General features: G+C 35.1%; 1 protein-coding gene across 2 annotated transcripts in view; it reads right to left on the bottom strand.

Moving 5' to 3' along the window:
• The window catches only part of LOC127833659 (proline-, glutamic acid- and leucine-rich protein 1-like), a 105,277-nt gene that overhangs the window by 20,953 nt on the left and 78,271 nt on the right, over window positions 1-6,053 (bottom strand). Inside the window, exons 14-16 of one of the 2 annotated variants that reach the window (XR_008027532.1) lie at window positions 2,087-2,296; window positions 1,107-1,768; window positions 9-720 (exon numbers count right to left, since the gene is read on the bottom strand). The exons of the other annotated variant lie outside the window; for it this stretch is intronic. The gene's annotated coding sequence lies outside the window, so the exon portion shown is untranslated. Of the gene's footprint in view, window positions 1-8; window positions 721-1,106; window positions 1,769-2,086; window positions 2,297-6,053 lie in introns of those variants that run through there. 2 annotated transcript variants of the gene reach the window in all.

Below are 6,053 nucleotides of genomic sequence, written 5' to 3'. Positions count from 1 at the left end.
AGACATAGTACATTTCGATACATGTTTTATTCCTTGACAACAACATTGGGAATGTTCTAGAGATAGCAATCAAAACAACACACTTTATTTGAATTTATACTTTCGCCCAATGCATTAAACTAAATTCATACTCTTATTTCCAATAAAATTAAAAAAACAACAAAACTTGTCTTTTAATCACATTTTTACATTGATTGTTATTTTTCCTTTTTCTTTTTGTTATTCCCGGCACGAATGTTAATGAAATTGCAGAAATATTCAGGGACGTATCTAGCATTTTTTTTTAGCTGTAGGCCCGGATATGATACATACAAACGGGGGTCCGGGTGAGGATTTTAAAATCCTATAACGCCTGTGGTGAGATTTAAAGCATATCTAGACAAATAATAAGATAAGAAAATATAATACTTTGGCCTGCTTTTCTTTGATATTTCAATGTCAGAGAACTAAATTTTACTGTATTATCCAACGAGAATCGATTACAACTTGTTAATATGAAATGCAGATTTCTAACACCACACCCCTCTCAGGGTCAACATTTTAATGCGTTTTTCGAAGTTGAAGCATTTTTATTTGTTTAATGTTTCCAAAAAAATTGTAGGCCCGTGCAAGTTGTGCCTAATAGCAGCTGCGCCCCTGATATTCACGCACAAAAGCTTAATCTGAGTCTGGTCCAGCATCAACAAAAGAAGACAGAATGTTTGTAATTTCCTTTTTAGCCTGCAAAAAATGAGAATACATATTTACAAATTATATAAAATAGTCTTCGAAACATTCCATCTTTATAAGCGAATTCCCGAACTGTTGAATGAACTGATTGGGAAAGGCAACACACTTCTTGTTTAGTTAGATTTTGCTATTATGCTTTTTTAATTTACAGTGGAAATACATGTTTATAACCAAAATGATAATTACTAACTTAAATAAGGATTTCTATACAGTTTTCTTACCCAAACCATGGGAAGTGAAATACTTGTAAACTTTGTTTTGAATATTTCTGAAGTAATTTAATATTTGTTATATAATCTATAAAACATTGGGGAAGACAACAAATCTCAAAGCCAAAACCATTAAAAAGCCCCAAAAACACTTTTCTAAGAGTGTACCTCAGGGTTTGGTTCTGTCTGTTCCTCGCTACGTTCTTGATGCATCACATTTAAAGCTTTGTCAAGCACCTCCTCGTCATCCTCATTACTCATTGTGTTTGAATGAGCTTTATCAGCAACGACCACTTCATCCTTTTCAACTGGTACATGTCTTCCCTGATTTTCGTTTGAATCTATTTTATGGACACCAAATTCTATATCACTACTGTCATTATCCTCGTTATGGTCGTCAATAGCATCAACTTCATCTTCAGTGTCACTATCCGACTCGCTTTCTTCTTCATTAATATCATTCTCTGCATGTATCATTTTGGCACTTTCTGTGTTATCATTCCCTTCCCCTACTCTTTTCCTTTTTCCTTCCTTATTTCTCTCTCGGAAAACCCTCCGTTATATGTAATATTACCAGCAGTTCTTCCAGCAATCGCTTCCTCATTTCTAGTAAATTCAGAACTAGCGTCAGAATACCCATTCTTTGTTTCCAGACTGATGTGAGCTTGATTACCAGATTTGTTGATCACGTGAGACACAATTGGTTCCTGATCGTTTTGACCAGAGATCTGAATCAAGTTTTCACACACGACAGGCCCTTTAAGGCAGGGAACTCTATGGTGGATCAGCACCTCACACAACCTCATAGCTTCCATGCAATATGATGATACCTGAAAAAGAATTTCGTTGAAATAAATAACAAGATATTAAAGAAAATTGTGTGTATATATTCATATGAATGCATTTTTATACACTGTAAAGGGATGACAGATCTGATAGTCTGACCACCTTTGATTTTAAATTAGTAATAATAAAAACACTTAATTTTACAAAAGGAGAGAAATTATCAGACAATCATAGAAACTACATCTAAAACAAAAAAATATTAAGAAAAGTTGCTTAGAATGATTTTGGAAGAGAGAATAAAATATTAATCAAAATCAAACGACAAACTCATAGGTAAAAATGGAATACACAAGACAACTTACATCAGCATGTTTATCGCGGAGTCCTGCAGAGGACAGTCCCAGTGCAACCTGGACAGGGGGCGGTACATTGGCATGTGTGGTAGTCACACAGGCTGATAGGGCCCTATAGAGACCCCTCCTGCAGCTGGGGTCAGTATACGGGGCTGGCAGGCTGCCAAGAGGGGCCTGCTGGAGGGCTAGCAAGCTCCTGATCACAAACTCTTGCACTGACTGGAACAGGGGGTTGTATCGTAAACATGCTAGTGTAGATCAACACTGAACCAACAACATTTTTGTTGACTCTTTTTAATAAAGACTAGTCTAAATAAAGTTTTACCAAAATTTGCGTTTCTTTAATAAGGTATGTCACATGTATGCACATGTTTTAACCGCTGATTTCTGCAAAAATGTAATTATTTTATAATAACAACAAGTATATTGATGTGCACGAATCTTGTAGCTTACCATGAGAATGTTGCAGGTTATAGCTTGAGTTTATTTGGTATTACTTAAAAAGGTACACCAATTGCTTAAATGAACACTGCCCGAGTGGTAAAAAATTAAATTTGTTTGTTAAATTACATTCAAAAAAGAAGAAACTATTCAAACTACCTGAAGAGACTTCTGGGCAAATTCCAAACCGGATGTAGCTGTAAAATATAAACAATAACATTCAAACAGTCTTTAAGGAATTGCAAACCAAACATTTATAAATTTAGTTAGCATAAACTTCATGAAAATGTCAGTAACCATGGTAACATTCATTTAACATTTTTTATTTATTTTTAAAACAAACATTATAGTGGCATTTTTTGTAAACTTGTTAAGGCTAGATAATAGTGAAAAAAACACACCTTTGCTATTCACCTGGTTAACATAATATGTTACACCTGAAATACATTTGTACGAGACTGCAAGCACATAAAGACCCATTTGCTCCTGTTAAAAGTGCATGTGAACAATTGATGTACTAAATATGCCATTTTTTCATACTTAAGGACATGGACTTGTGTTGTGTAGAACAAACAATTAATATGAAAGTCTACATTATTTTAATGCCTTTTGTATTAAAACTGATATACAGGAGATGATCATTTCTAAGCAATTATGTCTAGTCAATACAAATAGATATTATATTCAATAGATCTTTGATGGATTTTGCTATGAAATACCCCTATGAGATGAGTAGACCTAATTTAAAGTAGGTCCTAAACGTTCATTGTAGGCCTTAGCTCTCTCTTCAAACTAACATGAAAAAAATAACTTGCTCTATTGCGTAATCCTTGGTTTTAGGAACATATCATGGTTCTTTCAGTTCCATAATTAGTTGTACTTCTTTTATATCATCTCTTAACGGTAACTTCATATTGTTTAATGTTATAAATGAACGTATCATTTACAGGTCAAACCAGATGGCTCGAACTCATCGGAACTGAAGTTCGAGCCATCCGAAAATCGAGCCAACCCATTTCTAATACACTCTTGTTTACTTACATGAATCTGCAATATATGTATGTTTCCAGTAGAAAAGTATTCATACTGCCTAAGCTCCTTACTAGTTTCTGCTTTTAAATAAATAAGACCCAAATGTATACTTGATATTCTTATCAATCAATATTTTAAAACAGTTACACTTACAATTGAAACATATCATATACTAAATGTATATCATATCAGCGTGTTTTGTATGTAGAACATTTACGGGTACAAATTAGAAACAGCGCTTAAAACAGAGCATGCATAAGCACTATATACACATCACTGAAATATTAAACAGCACTACATGCATTAATTTATTCGCTTCCTTTTTTTAAGAATAACATAATGTCAGTCTGTGTTTTGTTCATAAGTTGTCGTATATATATGTTTTCTATTCCCTCAAGTTGACATTGTACATAGTGAGACGCAGCCATTACAGCCATAATATTACTGCATCTACAAAAAGCACTAGATTTTATACAAAATGTTATTTTTTGCTAAAATCCATAAATATTTTGCTCAAATCCATTAACAATTGAGTCGATGCAATGTTTTAAGTTATGGCATGCATTTAATCGAGTGCTTTGATTAAGAGAATAATGTGACACAAAGGCAGTTCGAGCCAAACAAACAAAGGACGTGTGAAAATTGTGGCGGGGATTGTGAAAACAGTTCCAGTCATTCGATAGTTCGACCCTCGCGAATGCCAGCCATCCGAAAGACATTTATATGAATATATAGAACTAAACAAGAAATGTGTTTGTCAGAAACACAATGCCCCCTATTGCGCCGCTTTGAAATAAAATTTCAATATATCATATGGCAGGCTTAGAAATTATCTCCCTTTTTAATCTTATTACTGCACTTGGATTGTATTTTATGACTTTTGACCTTGAAGGATGACCTTTACCTTTTACCACTCAAAATGTGCAGCTTCATGAGATACACATGCATGCCAAATATAAAGTTGCTATCTTCAATATTGCAAAAGTTATGGCCAATGTTTAAGTTTTGGACATACGCACAGACTGACAGACTGACGGACAGTTCAACTGCTATATGCCACCCTACTGGGGGCATAAAAATTGGTGCTTCGAGGAGAGTTTGAGCCATTGGGAAATTCGAGCCAACCAAGTTTTAGCCATCAGGTTTCGACTGTATGTAATGCATACTGAGACTGAGTTCAAATGTTGTACATAACCGATGCAAAAATAAATCCATCTTTCTACTTTCTAATGAAGCTGTAACCATGCATACAGAGCATTACTAATCTAGATCTTAACGCTAGGCCTTAACATACACCTTTACGTTCCTTAAACATAAATAGCAGCCATGCTCTCCCTTCTTAGAGGCCTTAATCAATAACCATGTTATATAGAAACATAATCTGGGCCTTAAAATTGCATGTGAAAAACAGCTGCTCTGCTCTACCTTCTTAGAGGCCTTTATCATGTGTACATAGAAAGATAACTGAGGCCTTTTTAGCTTGTCCTATAAGTTGCATGCCAAAACTGCAGCCCTGTTATACCTTCCAATGCAGTTTTCACCAAGCTATGATTGGCAAGGGGCTGTGACTTTCTCTAGGTGCTGATCCCCTGGGAGATCTCATGGTAACCCTTCCCCTTCTGGCCCTTCTTTTACCCCTGACCACTGGTCATCTTGTCAGTCTTGGGGCCAGTGCTAAGACCTGAGGTCATCTAAGGAGAATTAACACGTGGCTGTGATGATACAAATAAGTACGCAGAATAAATGTTCACATATTGGTGTATTTGACAGTAATTAACATAAAAAACATATGAAAATAGAACAGTAATTGACATTTTTTTTAAAGAGTATTTTGGTCTTAACTCACAATAGTTTTAAACCATACTCTACCACATGTTCAATAAAACACACAACCATACATACTAGTTTTAAGGACGTTAAAATACCATATATAATTTAGTTATTTCATTGTTTAGATGATAAAAACATGGAATGGAAAAGTTTGTTTAACTATCGAACATTATCTAAAAGATTAAACAGGTTTACCTTCAGCGTATATGTATAAGGTAGACAATCGTGTATAATCTCTTTGACAAGTGTGGTCTCCCCTGATTTCAAACTAGAGCATGCATCCAGAGCTTTTATCCATACTGTCAAGGTCTCAAAGACAACTTCCCGTCAACACCTGATAATTAAAGAAAGGTAATTAGCTTTACAAGGTTTCTTTTTGACACCAGAAAATTATGTCTTTAAAACAAAACTGATTATGTTGGTAAGTAGTGACAAGGCAACCAGCCCATAGTGACAAGAATGGTTGCCAATAGCAACAAGGCTGGTTGCCCATAGTGACAAGACAGGTTACCCATAGTGACAAGACTGGTTGACCATAGTGACAAGACTGTTTACCAAAATTGACAACACTGGTTACCTATTGTGACAAGACTGGTTACCCATAGGGACTAAACTGGTTACCTGTAATGTTGGTCGTGTCCATCCCCCTCACTGTGGTACCAGCTCAGCTCCT

Source organism: Dreissena polymorpha, chromosome 6 (assembly GCF_020536995.1).
Source record: "Dreissena polymorpha isolate Duluth1 chromosome 6, UMN_Dpol_1.0, whole genome shotgun sequence".
NCBI classification, from domain to species: Eukaryota; Metazoa; Mollusca; class Bivalvia; order Myida; family Dreissenidae; genus Dreissena; species Dreissena polymorpha.
Note: the sequence above shows the minus strand (reverse complement) of the source record. Positions and strands in the feature narration are given on the sequence as shown.